Source organism: Mustela putorius, unplaced genomic scaffold, assembly GCF_011764305.1.
Source record: "Mustela putorius furo isolate JIRA1106 unplaced genomic scaffold, ASM1176430v1.1 tig00000835_pilon_pilon_pilon, whole genome shotgun sequence".
In the NCBI taxonomy this organism is placed as follows: Eukaryota; Metazoa; Chordata; class Mammalia; order Carnivora; family Mustelidae; genus Mustela; species Mustela putorius.
The window spans coordinates 503,320-518,988 of NW_025421492.1; the positions used below are offsets into that span (position 1 = coordinate 503,320).

The 15,669-nt window shown below is 36.4% G+C and overlaps 1 protein-coding gene across 3 annotated transcripts in view; it reads left to right on the forward strand.

Annotated features, from left to right (window-relative positions):
• CCDC102B (coiled-coil domain containing 102B) overlaps positions 1 to 15,669 on the forward strand; it is a 187,644-nt gene that overhangs the window by 22,341 nt on the left and 149,634 nt on the right. The window contains exon 2 of one of the 3 annotated variants that reach the window (XM_045085204.1): positions 5,665 to 5,770. The exons of the other annotated variants lie outside the window; for them this stretch is intronic. The gene's annotated coding sequence lies outside the window, so the exon portion shown is untranslated. The remainder of the gene's footprint in view (positions 1 to 5,664; positions 5,771 to 15,669) is intronic. 3 annotated transcript variants of the gene reach the window in all.

A 15,669-nucleotide genomic window follows, 5' to 3' on the forward strand; every position in this document is an offset into this window, starting at 1 on the left:
ATATGTGGCTGTCCAATTTTCCCAACACCAGTTGTTGAAGAGACTGTCTTTTTGCCATTGGACATTCTTTCCTGCTTTGTTTAGATTAGTTGACCTTACATTTGAGGGTCCATTTCTGGGTTCTCTATTCTGTCCCATTGATCTATGTGTCTCTTTTTGTGCCAGTACTATCCTGTCTTGATGATGATAGCTTTGTAATAAAGCTTGAGGTCTGGAATTGTGATGCCACCAACATTGGCTTTCTTTTTCAACATTCCTCTGGCTATTTTGGGTATTTTCTGGTTCCATATAAATTTTAGGATTATTTGTTCATTTCTTTGAAAAAAATTGATAGTATTTTGTTAGGGATTGCATTAAATGTGTAGGTTGCTTTAGGTAGCATAGACACTTTCACAATATTTGATCTTCCAATTCATGAGCATGGAGCGTTTTTCCATTTCTTTGTGTCTTCCTCAATTTCTGAGTACTTTATAGTTTTCTGAGTACAGATTCTTTGCCTCTTTGGTTAGGTTTATTTTTAGGTATCTTATGGTTTTGGGGACAGATGTAAATGGGAACAACTCCTTAATTTATCTTTTTTCTGTCTTGCTGTTGGTTTACAGAAATGCAACTGGTTTCTGTGCATTGATTTTAGATCCTGACACTTTACTGAATTCCTGTATGAGTTCTAGCAGTTTTGGAGTGGTGTCTTTTGGGTTTTCCATATAAAGTAATATGTCATCTGCAAAGAGTGGTAGTTTGGCTTCTTCTTTGCTGATTCGGATGCCCTTAATTTCCTTTTGTTGTCCGATTACTGAGGCTAGGAATCCTAGTACTGTGTTGGATAACAGTGGTGATAGTGGACATCCCTGCCACATTCCTGATCTTAGGGGAAAAGCTCTCAGTTTTTTCCCATTGAGAATGATATTCAGGGGCGCCTGGGTGGCTCAGTCATTAAGCGTCTGCCTTCAGCTCAGGTCATGATCCCAGGGTTATGGGATCAAGCCCCGCATTGGGCTCCCTGCTCAGCAGGAAGCTTGCTTCTCCCTTTCCCACTCCCTCTGCTTGTGTTCCCTCTCTCGCTGTGTCTCTTTCTATTAAATAAATAAATTTTAAAAAATCTAAAAAAAAAAAAACCAATGGATATTCACTGTCAGTTTTCATAGATGGCTTTTCATAGATGGGTATCCCTACACTTTGAAGAGTTTTGATCAAGAAAGGATGCTGTACTTTGTCAAATGCTTTTTCAGCATCTATTGAAAGTATCCTATGGTTCTTGTTCTTTCTTTTATTAATTATTTTATCACATTGATTGATTTGTGGATGTTGAACCAACCTTGCAACCTAGAAATAAAACCCACTTGGTTGTGGTGAATCATCCTTTTAATGTACTGTTGGATCCTATTGGCTAGTATTTTGGTGAGAAGTTTTGCATCCCTGTTCATCAAGGATATTGGTCTGTAATTCCCTTTTTGATGGGGTCTTTGTCTAGTTTGGGGTTCTAGGTAATGGTGGCCTCATAAAATGAGTTTGGAAGTTTTCCTTCCATTTCTGTTTTTTAAACAGTTTTGGGAGAGTAGGTATTAATTCTTTTTAAAATTCTTAAATGTTTCTTAAAAAGGAATTGATAAGGTGGTTGGAAAAAGGAATAGGAAAAAAAAGAGGAAAGAATGTGATCAGGCTGGAGACTGGAACAAAGCCATGTACTAGATTTAGGATATATTTTGATCTGTTAGAAGAAATTGTATCCCAAAATTTTAAAGAAAAAAACTCCTATACATATATGAAAAATAAGGTTAAATACAATGAAGGGATAAAATATGACTGTAACAATGAAGATTTAAAAAGAGTTTTTTAAATGGTATTGTTAAGATAAAGCAGTTAAAAAACATTAAAAGAGGAAAAGTTAAAAAAATAGAATAAGAAAAAAATTTTTTTTTAATTTTTAAATTTTTTTTAATTTATTTTTTTATTTTCAGCATAACAGTATTCATTATTTTTGCACCACACCCAGTGCTCCATGCAATCCGTGCCCTCTATAATACCCACCACCTGATACCCCGACCTCCCACCCCCCGCCCCTTCAAACCCCTCCGATTGTTTTTCAGAGTCCATAGTCTCTCATGGTTCACCTCCCCTTCCAATTTCCCCCAACTCCCTTCTCCTCTCTAACACCCCTTGTCCTCCATGCTATAAAAAATCTTTTTTTAAATTTAACTTTGCTAGAAAGGATCATGGGAAAAAAGCCATGAAGTCTATATGTTGCTTTCCCCTAGCTCTGGAGCTCTACAATTCTTGTTGATTGGTGAACTTGGTCTTGGCTGGGTGTTCTTGCTGATCTTCTGTGGGAGGGGCTGGTTGCAGTGATTCTCAGATGTCTTTGCCAGAGGCAGAATTGCACCACCCTTGCCAGGGGCCAGGCTCAGTAATCTTCTTGGGTTCCCTCAAGGTAGCTTTTGTTCCCTGAATGCTTTCCATACAGCTTTGGAGGACGGGAATGAAAAAGGTGGCCTCCCAATCTCCAGCCTGGAGGAGCTGAGAGCTCAGGGCCCCACTCTTCAGTGCACCCCCAGAGAAAAGCAGTCTCTATCCCTCCCATCTCCCTGGTCTCCGGCTATACTCAGCACTCACCCGGCCTGTGACCAAGCATTTCTATCTCTGGCCCAGAGCACCGTTTGGAGTCTTCAAACCCAGCAGATTCTTGCCGCTCCTCCCGGAGGAGGAAAGAAGGGATCTCTCCACTTGTGGAGTCCCTGCTTGAAGAGCAGTGTCCCGACTGTGCCTTGGATCACGATTTAAGGTTACCCTGAGCTGAGAGGTCACTCCTGGGCTCTGTTTCTGCACCCGGCTTCCCCACTTGGATAGGTGGCAGCTCTGCCATACTTAGACACCCCTGGCCTTTCTGTGACCTTGCAGGACCTGAGACCACAGTGGCCTTGCAAAGGCTCCACCCCCGCTTAGCCTCTGGAGCGATGTCCCTCGGTGAAACAGTCTTCTAAAAGTTCAGACTTTGTGCTCCACTGCTCCATCGCTTGCTGGGAGCCTGGTCCCTCCCCTCATGGTCTATCTTCCTGTCATTTTGGATTCACTTCTCCACACATCCTACCTTCCAGAAAGTGGATGATTTTCTCTTCCTAGAATTGTTGCTCTTCTCTTCTCTCTCCTGTTGAGTTTGTATGTTTGGAATGGTTTGATAGCTATCTAGCTGAACTCCTGGGATCTGATGTCATTTCAGTCTGCTACTCCTCCGCCATCTTGCTTCCTCCCCTATCCTAGTATATTGAGTTGAGAATTATATTTGAGATTTCAAGTTGTCATTATTGTACTTTTTTATAATTTTAATAATAAACCAAAATTAAAATCGGGGTACTTATATAAGCACTGATTTTGGGAGATTGACATCTTTCTGAATCTTTTTGTAATTTGCTAATTATCAATATGCAATTTAAAGTATCAGGCTGACTTTATCAGTAATAGTCACAGTGATAGCATTACAAATCCATAATTTATTGGGCTTCTCCAGTGATTTATAATCTGAGAAGAAAGACTTTAAAGAATGAAGTTGTTGATTTTGTGCAAAGGGCCCAATTTCTTGCTTCAAGGACTTAAGCCAGCAAAGATGGGTTTTATTATCACAGGGACAGTAGTTGTTCCCCTGGTGACTGCTTTTTACAGAGGTTATTCAACTAGAGAATTCACTTTTGGTCTCGCCAACTCATGCTCCCTTTTCTAGAAAGGAAGAACAGCTGCAAAGATCACTTAATAAGGAAGTTTCCCTATCCCTAAACATGCATAATCATGGCATTATTCTCTGTCTCTTATCCAGAGTCAGGAAACTGAATACCTTATTGGTGTTACATTCTCTTTTGTTTTTGAATACTCTCCTTTGGACACTGTAAATTATTTGGCAGGTCACTACTAAATAAAAGTATGAATGAAAGAACTTAGCCAACAAAAAACATACAAATTCAGTGAAGGGAGGCTTGGTGTTTTTATTAAATGCAAGGTAAATATGTTCAAGCAATTTATTTTTCCTGCCTAAAAATGTCATATTATCTATACTTTTAGGGTCAGTGAATAGGATTATGGATATCAACATTCATTTCTGGCTTAATATAATTAATATTCATTGTATTTGTGTACAGTAAATATATGAGATGGAGTGTTATCATTCTCAAGTAGCTTTCAGCATAAAAGGGAAATGTGCATAAAAAATTCATTATAACACCATTAACATGCAATAGAGGTGATTAAAAAGGCATAATTTTAATTGGGGTGAAGAGAAGTTGGATAAAATTTAAAGATGGACTTGATAAGTATGTTTTTCATATGCACAGAAGTGGATGAAAGGTATGATAGATTGGAGAGAGAACAATCCAAGGCAAAGGTGTACAAAGTTTGATGTGTGTTAATGTCACACAGAGGATACCATACACAAGACAAACTATATGTTAGAAATAAAGATGAGTCAATAAGTTCACTGAGAAAAGAATATGTGTTCCATTTGGGATATTAAGTAATTAAGTATGCTTAGAGCATAAGTTATTGGAAGAATACAGTGGTTGCTGTCACTAAGATCAATTTTATGTGAGATGTTGAGGAGCTTGGACTTTACTTGATAAATAATGGAGAACCACTGAAGGTTTTTAAACAAGAGAACAACCTGGACTTAAATATTATAACTAGATTGCTATAGGGCAGTATATAAATGAATTTGTTGGGTTTGGTACCAGAGTGAGTTCAATACTCACTAAGGGGAAAAAACGAAATTGGGCTCTTATCTCAGCTAAAAAAAAAAAAAAAATTCCAGGTAGATTACTGGCATTCATTTAAAAAAAAAAAAAAAAAAAAAAAAAGGCCAGGCTAAGAAACTTTTAGTAGGTAGATAACATATCTGCACCACAAGGTAGGATTTCTTAAATAAGGCATTAAAATCTCTAATCCCGGGGCACCTGAGTGCTTAGTCAGCTAAGTGTCTGACTCTGGATTTTGTCTAAGGTCATGATCTCAGGATCACGGGATCACCCTGCATGCGGCTCTGTGTTGAGCTGCCCAGGGAGTTGGCTTGAGATGCTTTCCTTCTTCCCTCTTCCCGCTCATGCTTTCTCTTTCTCTCTCTCTCTCTATCAGATAAATAAATCTTAAAAACATTTTTTAAAAATAGAAAAATAAAACCTCCAATCAAAAAGAGAATACTGATAAATATATTCATATTAAAAACCTACCAGATTTTCAATAATTAAAAATTAGATGGCACCTTGTGTAAGTCAGCTCAGTAGTGACGTAGGCAAGCACTTGGTTTTCACAGTTCTTAGAGGTTGGAAAGTGCATAAATAAAGGTGCAGGCTGATTGAGTTTCCCAGTGAGGACCCTCATTGTGGCTTGCAGATGGCCGCTTTCTTGCCATGTCCTTACAGGTTAGAGAGAGTGAGGAAGCAAGTTCCTGGTGTCTTTCTTATAAGGGTACTAATCCCATCATAAGGGTCCTGCCTTCATGATATCATCTAAATCCAATTACCTCCACTTCCAAATGTTATTACACTGGGGGTTAGGGCTTCCACATATGATTTTTTGAGGGATGAATTTAGTCCGTAGAACCTCCTATCCGCCCCCACCACTGTGGCCCTATGCTTGCTCCTAGAATTATCCCCAGACAACCTAACTGTCCCCAAACTTTTGTCTCAGACTCTTTTCACTAGAAACCCAAACTAAGGAGTTAGCATTGGAATGTGGACACCAAGGATGGCATTGAGGAACTTCCTGTCAATAGGCAAGAAGACTGTGGCTAATGGTAAGTGAAGCCTGTGAGTCAAGAGAGGCAAGTTCTGTTCAGGAACTGACAGGAGCTGTTGTGTCTGCAGTGTGTGGAACACGGCTAAGATCAAGAGTTGAGGCTGAAGAAGTAGACTGGGGAGAGATTATGCTGGTCCCCACAGAATACATTGAACAGTTTGGTCTTTCTCCTAAAGCAAATGGGAAAGCACTGACGTATTTTAAGCCGTGGAGCAATGAGGTTATATTTGCACTGAATCTATTAGCATGAAGAACAGACTAGAAAGGGGTAGATGATGATAAAAGCAAGTGTCAGAATATGGGTTTTGAGGCTATTGCATTAGTCCAGGTAAGAACAGGTGAGAGTTTGGACTAGGAGGTTGAAAGCAAAGACCATGGGAACTTGCTTGTAATTTTCAAAAGAACATTTCTGCATTTAATGGAAGACTTGACCAGTTGAGTATAGTGGTTCCTCTGAATACTCCTTTGAACAGCTGTCTGATTATTTTACCAAAAGGAGAGAAAAAAGTCATGTTAAAAAACATGATTTCCTCAATTTTTAAAAAAATTTTAAATCTATTCAATACAATACAAGGAAAACAATTCCCATATTTCCCCATTCCAAATGGTAGCTGTCTGCTTTACAGATGGCAGGATATCTCAGTGGCATTCAACACAAAATCAGCTGGGGGTCAGCCAGTCCAGGCTAGGCTGTGCTGTAGTTTCTGCTTCTAGGTACAGGTCTGGCTGGGCTTGGATGCCCCTCACCCCCCGGTCCTGGGATTAGGAGGATACAGGAGTAATTCTGGGATCTAACCTCCAGTTGCAGCAGCTACCTAGGGAGAGCCCTTTCCATGGCAGTAACAGAACTCAAGAAAATAATTCATACTTCTTAGGCTTAGAACTGACAATGCTAGCTACTTCTTCCCATATTCCATTGGACAAAGTAAGTTGCCTGGTGAAGACCAATACAGGAAATTGGAGAAGTGTACTCTGCCTCCAGGAGGCCAGCACAGGGTTGGGGATGAATACTGCTTTGAGAAGGGGAGAATTGTGGCTAATAATTCAACCTGTTGCAGAAACCGAACTAGATCATATTCTGCCCAAAAAAACCTGGAAGGTCTTTGATAATTCCTTTCACACCAGTATTTCCCCTACTACTTAGTCAGAATTAGTTCCTTTCTGTGTACCTTATAAAGGGATGGATGATAATTTTTTTTTAATAAGAAAGTCTATGTAACTTTGTAAGGTTTTTCTCAAATGAAAAATTGTAATTACATTTGGAAGACCAAATATATTTTGATTCACAAGAGCCAGGCTTTGTAGAAAGCAGAAAGGATTTTCTGTGATTTAAAAAAAAAAAAAGTTTTAAAAATTAAGAATCTAGCCCAGAGTACTGAATAGTTCTAGGCTACCAAAGGAAAAAAAATCGATACTTATTGTTTTCCACAAATGAAAGAAAAGTTTAGTCGGTAGGTTAGAAAGGATGGTTCTGGAGGGATCTAATTGGTATTCAATGCTGATAGTTTAAGAAATCAAAGTAAGAAAGTGATAGATTTGGGGAATTCACAGACTGGAGATTTTGTGGCTGGCCTTCCAGATTGCAAGAGGCAAAACATAGTATCTGTTGAAATTATCGGTTGCTGAGGGATGGTGTTTTGGCAAATGGGCCTGAAGTTAGTCTTATAGAATCTGGTATACTCCAAGGTGGTGTCTTCAAAGTAGCCATGAGTTCCAAACCTTGTAAAGGGAAGAAGTCTTTAGAAGGCACCTTGAGTCAGAATTAGAAAAGGTAGAATGGGGACACCTGGGTGGCTCAGTTGGTTAAGCAGCTGCCTTCGGCTCAGGTCATAATCCCAGCGTCCTGGGATCGAGTCCCACATCGGGATCCTTGCTCCGCAGGGAGCCTGCTTCTCCCTCTGATTCTGCCTTCCACTCTGTCAGCCTGTGCTTGCTCTCGCTCACTCTCTCTCTGACAAATAAATAAAATCTTAAAAAAAAAAAAAAAAAAGAAAAGGTAGAATGTATGACAAGTCAGGATGGGACTAATGATACCTGTGACAGGAGCCACTTCTGAACACTTAAAGTCATCATGGATGTAGTATACCAGTGCACAAGACAGCAATGATTAAAGATGGTTCAGGAGTTAGGTGTTCGCCTCTCCATCCAGATGAATGCAAGTCACATGCCCTTTATGACCACCTTTTTACCTCTTGCTTCCTGGGAGCTAACTCGTATAAAAAAGTGAAGGAGAAGGAGGCTTGGAGAAATCTTGAATATATTTTTTAAGATGCTTGTGTCATATGGGGCAAGCTCATAAAACAGGGGTGATGGGGGCACTTTCTTTGCAAAACAACGTGGTATTGTCAGAGGAGTTTGGGCTTTGGAGCTCTGTAGATATGTGGCCATGAATAAATTTGGATAGCTACCAACAGAATAAATTTTCAACCTGAAAGTGACCATTGCCTTGAATTGGGAAAAATCAAAGCCTTCTGTGTTCAGTGGAAATGGGGGTCAAAACTGAGGTCACCCAGAAATTGAACTGAAATAATAAGAAAGTGGAAAATTTACATTTCTGCACAGAAGAGTTTTTAGTCTGAAATGTAATCACACATATCATTTTGAAATAAGAGTTCTTGGGGTTCCTGGGTGGCTCAGTGGGTTAAGCCTCTGCCTTCGGCTCAGGTCATGATCTCAGGGTTCTGGGATTGAGCCCCACATTGGGCTCTCTGCTCACCAGGGCCCTGCTTCCCCTTCTCTCTCTCTGCCTGCTGCTCTGCCTACTTGTGTGCTCTCTCTCTGTCAAATAAATAAATAAAATCTTTAAAAAAAAAAAAAAGTAAAGAAATAAGAGTTCTCAAGATGTTTAGTTCTTAAACGTCGGATCAGAGTTTCTTAAGGTACATAGGTCTGTTCTGTTTTATAATGTTATAGAATTATTGTTTTACCATGCAGTTGTTTTGATTTGCAAGGTTAGAGATTGATGGAGCAAAATACAATAAAATGTAATGAGCAGAACCAAATTCTTCTACGATGGTTTTAGCCAAAGTTCCAAGCATTCTTGACTGCAAATTTGAACATATTGACTTGACTATCAAAGTCATAGCTCACCGGAGCCTTGTACACAATCTAGTATCATTCAACAGCATGAAGATTTGTTCACTCATGTAGATTTATTTTGCTGGGTTTTTTTGTTGCCAGCACAAAGTGAAGTGCAAAGTTTGAAATACGCCTGAAAAGCTGGTCAGGATCAGCAGCCAAACCAGATAATTAAGACAAAACCATACTCAGCACCATATTCTTAGAATTTGTAAAGTACAAATTATATGCAGCTGTGAATAACTTTTAATATTTAAGCAATGGGTAAAAATTTTACTTTTTGACCTGAATTGTCTGGTTTGGCTCTCTCCATAGGCATTATGGCCAACTTTCCATTTTGATTTGTACTTTACAGGCTTGGGCGAAATCTAAATGGCTAAGAAACTGAGTAGTTTTGTTCTTAATTTGGTAAAACAAAATAAAACTATTTAGCAAGTCATTTATTATTTGTTGAGATATACTGTCTCTTGAAAAATGGTTTAAATAATCAAAATATTATAATTTTATGTTTATTTGGAAATTGAGATTTAAAAATAATTTGTCTAGTCCAAGGAAAGAAGGAATGTTAGCACTGGAGTATAGCCAGATAGTTCTTGGTCATTCTAAATAGACTAATTAAAAGAGTAGGTTTAATATTTTCTTTGGGAGAACTAGCTGGTACACATTCCCAGAGAGTTCGATAGTTTAACAGGAAAATTTCTGAAAGAAGGAATAGAAAAGAGATGCAAAATACATTAAAAAAAATTAAGAGAGTGACCAAATTGGTATGAGTCTGGAAAAGGGAGTTAAAGCTTTTTGGTAAGGGAAAAGGACAATTGAATGTTACAGAGTTCTGATTCCTGGGGCATGGACCATCAAAGGTGGAATCTAAAAGAAAAATTACAAAGTGAAGGAAAGGACTGAATCAATATCAACATATATTCAAAAACTATGTTGTTAGCTATAAGAACTTCTTCCAGAGTAATACAATTTTTTTGTTTTTGGAAGTGATCTGTTTACAACTAGAAAAAAAGGTCAAGACAAAGGAATTGGATTGAGTTTCTCCCTTAAATTTTGAACCTGGTCATTGCTTTCAGTGTTAGAGGATGTCTACAGCTGTAAACAATTTACACTCCAAAAGTTACAAGAATGAGGCTGAGTGAAATACTAGTAATACTGGAGAGGATCCAGGGAGAAAGGGAAGGTTAATTTGATATGTCCTGTAGTATCCAAGAAGTTAGTTCTCTTCCTATGTGGTAAAGAGAGATAAAATGTAACCAAAAAAAGTTTTCAAACTCAATCTTCTGTATCCCAATTTTTTCCATACTATTTCTATATAAATGTATCTACTGGAACTTGTAAAAAATCAAGTGACTAGAAAGTTTGCAGCATACATCCTAATATAAATTTATCTTAACAAAAAACTCATATAAAAGTATTACTTTTCAGCAGCTTTGCTTAAATAATTTTATTTCTTAAAATTGAATATAATTGTCATTAATAAAACTATATTTTTCTGGTGTATACCATATTATTTATTGGCTGTCATTAAGGGTGAAGATTTTGAGAGATGTAAAAGCTTTTTCTCACTTTAAAGATAGTTGTCAGAGATATAAACATGTTTGTTGTTGACTAGTATTAAGATACTTGTGTGGAAAACTAAGATGGCATGACTGATTTTCACATTAGCGCTTAATTTTGGCTATTATCTTCTCCAAACACCCATTCCCTTCTTTGAACAATAAAAACAAAAATAGTACCATAAATATTCTAATCAAGTACTATATCTGTTAATTCAGGTATGAATTTTGCCCATGACTGTAATTTTGCTTGTGTTTAAAGAGAAAAAAACATTTTTGCAAATATGAGAACCTTGTCTTTCAATGGTACTCATTATTTCTACTTATTTGTCATTAAATGGTACTCATTATTTGCTAAGTAGGAATGACCATAACATTATTAGTTTGAATATCTGATAAAAAAGGGCACTAAGATACAATTTAAAATTAGGCAGATAATTGACTAGCATACTCCAAAAGGCAACGCTGAAATTATTTTTACGGATGCTTACAGTATGCCATTTTTTACTTTTAGGTCCTTTGAACGGGAAGTTGTTGTCATTATTCCTAGGCTCTTTCATTCAACGAAGTTAAGATAAAGACGTATGTTTATCTTACATATACATATAAACCATGTATAGTTTTCTGAAGTACATATTTTATATATCCCTTTATATGGTTACATATATAATTTATATATAATTATGTAGGATATATATTTATACAAATGTATATATAACATATACATACCAGGAATTATAACATCAGCATATCACAGCTCCCATAATTTCTCATTTGCTTTATCCACAGTAAAGAGATTAAATATATCCAAAGTCTTATCCAAAGTCTCTTATCCAAAGTCTCAGAATAACAATACCAACAACTCTACCAAGAAAATGATTACTGAAAGTAGTTTAAATTTGTTTGCAGGGTTGTTGTTGTTGTTTTTGGTCAAATTATCATGATTTAATAACTTGAAATATTTAATCACTGTGTAGTTATGCCACTAACTGCATATACTTGTAAGTTCATTTGTTTCCTTTTATTTTGAAGTTTAACAGATTGATTGCTTTTTAATTCTGCATGATCCAAACATTGAATATACTAAGCAAAATACACTGAAAGAAGTTTAACTTCTGTTCTGTTATCTCCACCCAATAACCCCAAGATGTTGTCACTTTTATGGTTTACTCATTTATTTTTAATATGTCATGTATTAAATATATGTACATGTGATATATTAAATATATATGTGTCTAGTCATGTCTTTCCTAGGTAAGTTGTAGCATGCTATACACTTTTTTTAAAGTATAGTTGACACACAATGTTGCGTTAGTTTCAGGTCTTCAAATCTGTATGTTCGGCAATTCTGTCTGTTGTGCTGTGCTCACTGCAGGCATAGCTGCCATCTGTCACCATAAACTATTACAATACCAGTGATGATAAACTCTATGCTGTGCCTTTTATCCTTCTGTTCTTTTTAATAATATATTATTTTTAATACTATATTCTAGATATCACTTTGTGGTCATGGAACAGAAATATCTCCATTCTTTTTTATAACTGGACAGATTTTGTTGTGTTAATATGCTACGAATTCATCCATTCCAATAATGACAAATATTTATGCTATTTCCAATCTATGCTTTTTCTCTTGCAATTAATGGTGTTGGGTATGAGTCCTTTTGTGTGTTCACCAGTTTGTCTTTGGTATATATTTCTACAAAGAGTATCGCTGTTGCATGAACTGGTAAAAGATATATTTAATTTTGCTAAATAGTGCCAATTTTTATGATATATGAACTTCTTTTATATATTTTTTCATAATTATATCTAGATATGATCTATACTTTGCATTTGGTTGATACATATTTTAAATCTCTTAATCTATAAATCCCTGTTCTTTCTTTTTTCCTTCAGATTTATTTATTGATGTAACCACATGTAGAATTTCATCTCCTTGTCTTCCCTGTATTTCTTAAAAACCAAAGCTATATTTTGAAGTTTGATTTGATTTTGGCAGTAAGTGTCCAACATTTCTGTACAAGAAGTGTTGGATACTTTCTTTAGGAGACATGTGGTAACTGGATGGCTCTCCTTGTGTGACATGATGTTGGTAGCCACTGATGACTAAATCTTGCATTCCTTAGTAAGTAGTGATACAGAAAATGATGATATTCTAAGTCTATTGTAATATAGATGGTTATTTCTTTTCCCCTATCCTTTTTCTGTTCTGTTTCTGGAACTATGATTAGATGTATTTTTTTTTTATCTCTACTTGATCCTTCATATTCTGTAATCTCCATTTCATATTCTCCAAGTCTTTTATTTCCATACTATATTCTAGATTTTTCCTTTGCTTCTATTTTCAAGTTCACTTATTGTCACTTCAGCTTGGTCTGACTACTGGTTAATCATCTCAGGTTGGCTATCTATGGGTTAGCCACTTCCAGTGGCTAAAATTAAATTTTAATCATTTAATTTTTATTTTAGAATGTTGCTTTGTTTAAAAACTACTTGGACAATTTTCATAGCCTTTTGATTTTTCTTAAACTTTTAAGACATTGACACACATTGAACTTACTTGCTTTTGGTTTGTGCAACTCTGATACATGAAGTCTCCCTAGTTTTTGATGTTTTCTTTTTTTCTTCCTGGTTTCACTTATCATGTCACATGTACTTATATATTTGTTGTGCTGTGTTGTGTGTATGTGTGTATATATGTTTATGTACAGATCATTTGCAGGGGGACTTTATCTGGGAGAATTTAAGTCTTGGGAGTACTTTCAATTCAGAACCATTTTAAAATAAATTTGCTGAGAATTTCAAGATTAGTCAGGTCATGGAAGTGATCTGAATCTCCTATTTTCAAGTTGACCTGCAAACTCATGCAGGTCCAGTTTATATTTCCATATTTTCTGGGAATATTTCTACTGTTAACATTTGTTCAAGCTCAAGACAGGCAGAAATTAATTTGAAATTAATTAATTTCAAGAATGCCAGAAATTAATTGATCATTTATCTCCCACACAGCAGGCTAATTCATCATTTACTTTTATTGTGAGGTGATAAGTATTTGGCGTTCTAGTTCAGTGTGAGGATCTATGCTGTTAGTTCTATGCTTTCACTTCTCCTGTGCCCTAAGATGTTCTCAGAAAGGAGGTGCAAGGTGCCTGAATTTAGGAAAATACCCTTACAATGAAAGTTGACGTTAGCACTCTTCCTCCTTGATTTCTTAATTTCACTTTATATTTAGCCTAATATTTCTCAGTTTCTTTACAGTTCAGCAGAACTTCATTTCTGTTTTATACCAGCTATTTAAAAATCTTATCATAGGTAGAGTTTTAAGGGTTATTTAGATCATTATGCTGCCAGAAAGAGAAAACTGTCATGGTGTATAGAATATTAAAGTTAATAGAAGTGATAAACTGTCCAAACCAAAGGACTAAGTGTCCTGTGTCTCAAGTTAAACAGATTTAAGAATAACTCTTAAGATTTCCTTGCCTGGACTGTAAAACAGACAACCAAAAAATATGAACAGTTCCTAAATACATCAAACAGTTACTGCAATTGTTTGATTATCAAGGGGCAAAATAAAGTTTTAAGGTTGACAAGCACATTACAATGAATTAAATGGAAATGTTTAATTTTCTAAAGGAAAATTCTAGTTACTAAGTTACATTTGCTGGCATGTTGGATTTAGTAGATTAGAAACTAGAAATGATAGGGCTTGTGTGAAGGTGTAATTAAGCCGCTGATCCAAAAGTTTAACGAGAGGTAACTCTTTCTGGCAAGGGAATGAAAGCTTTAACTCAAGGTGTTTGTACCTACAATCTAATAGTAGAAACACAACTTTATAACACTTTGATGTACTTGGGGATCTTGAGATAATCAACATTATTCTCTCCCCATATGCCTGTCTTAGCATATTTCTTTGAATTAATGACAAAAGTTACTGGTTACTTGGTCCAAAGTTATTATTTGCCAGCAAATGGATTTTCTAGATCAATATGCCAAATGAAACATCATCTGGTTTTATCTAAGTTTTATCATTTCATTTTCATCAACAGATTTACTCTTGATGAGTTCATGTTGATTTATCTACCAATTTTTTATGAATCTGATTTTCAAGAATGCCTTCCTTTATTTCTGACAATATTATATTCATAGTTGGGTAGCTGCTATGAGTTGGTATGAGATGTAGCATTTTGTTTTATTTTTAAAGATTTTATTTATTTATTTGACAGAGAGAAACACAGTGAGAGAAGGCATACAAACAGGGGGAGTAGGAGAGGAGGAAGGAGGCTACCTGTGGAGCAGGGAGCCCGATGCGGTGCTCGATCCCAGGACCCTGAGATCATGACCTGAGCTGAAGGAGATACTTAGTAACTGAGCCACCCAGGCTCAGGCGCCCCGAGATGTACCATCTTAGTTTGCTATCTCAACAGATATGACCAGATCAGGGATGAACAGAATTTTGGATATCATCAAGCCAAATCCTTAAAAAAAAAAAGAAAAGAAAAGAAAAAAAGAGTGGGAAAAATAAAAGAACAATGCACAGTGATTTGTGAAACTTTCCCCAGAGTCATTCAATTAAGATATGTTTATGTTACCAAAAACACCCTATCCACATTCTTGATGTATCACTGATTGAGCAAATCATAGCGTTTTCTGTAAACCTGGTACTTATCAAGCCAGTGTGCTGAAAACTGAGGCTAAAAGGTGAATAAGGCATGGGAACTGCTCTGAAGGAATGCACAGAGTTGGAGCAGTACAACTATAAAGAAATAGTTATGACTTTTGGTCAAAATAATTCTCATAATAGCTTTCAATGCATCCTTTCCACATTTATCACTGCAAAGATGAAAAAGGAGAAAATTCAAACACCAGAACAAAACAAGAACTGAGAAAACCTGTGCCAGACTTTTGAAGAATTGTAGACAGTTATAGGGTGGGTATGTGAAAAAGTGATTATCAGCATCTGACTTATCCTAAATTTTGATAGAGGTTATTCTGAATAATAGCACAAAGATGCTTTTTGTGTTCCTTTTTAATGACATATACCAACCTCCTAGAGAACTGGACTTGCACTCTCTAGTGTGTTTCTATGAGGTTGACAGATGTTCCTAAATGCCTTGCTTTCATCCCCTAGTAAACAAGGAATCCAAATGCCAAAAATTTACTCCGGCAGGAAATTTTTGTGCAACACATGTGTTTGCATCTTTCTATAGGTGTGTGAGCTGGCAATGTAGCAGAAAATTAGGAAAAGTATAGTTCTCTT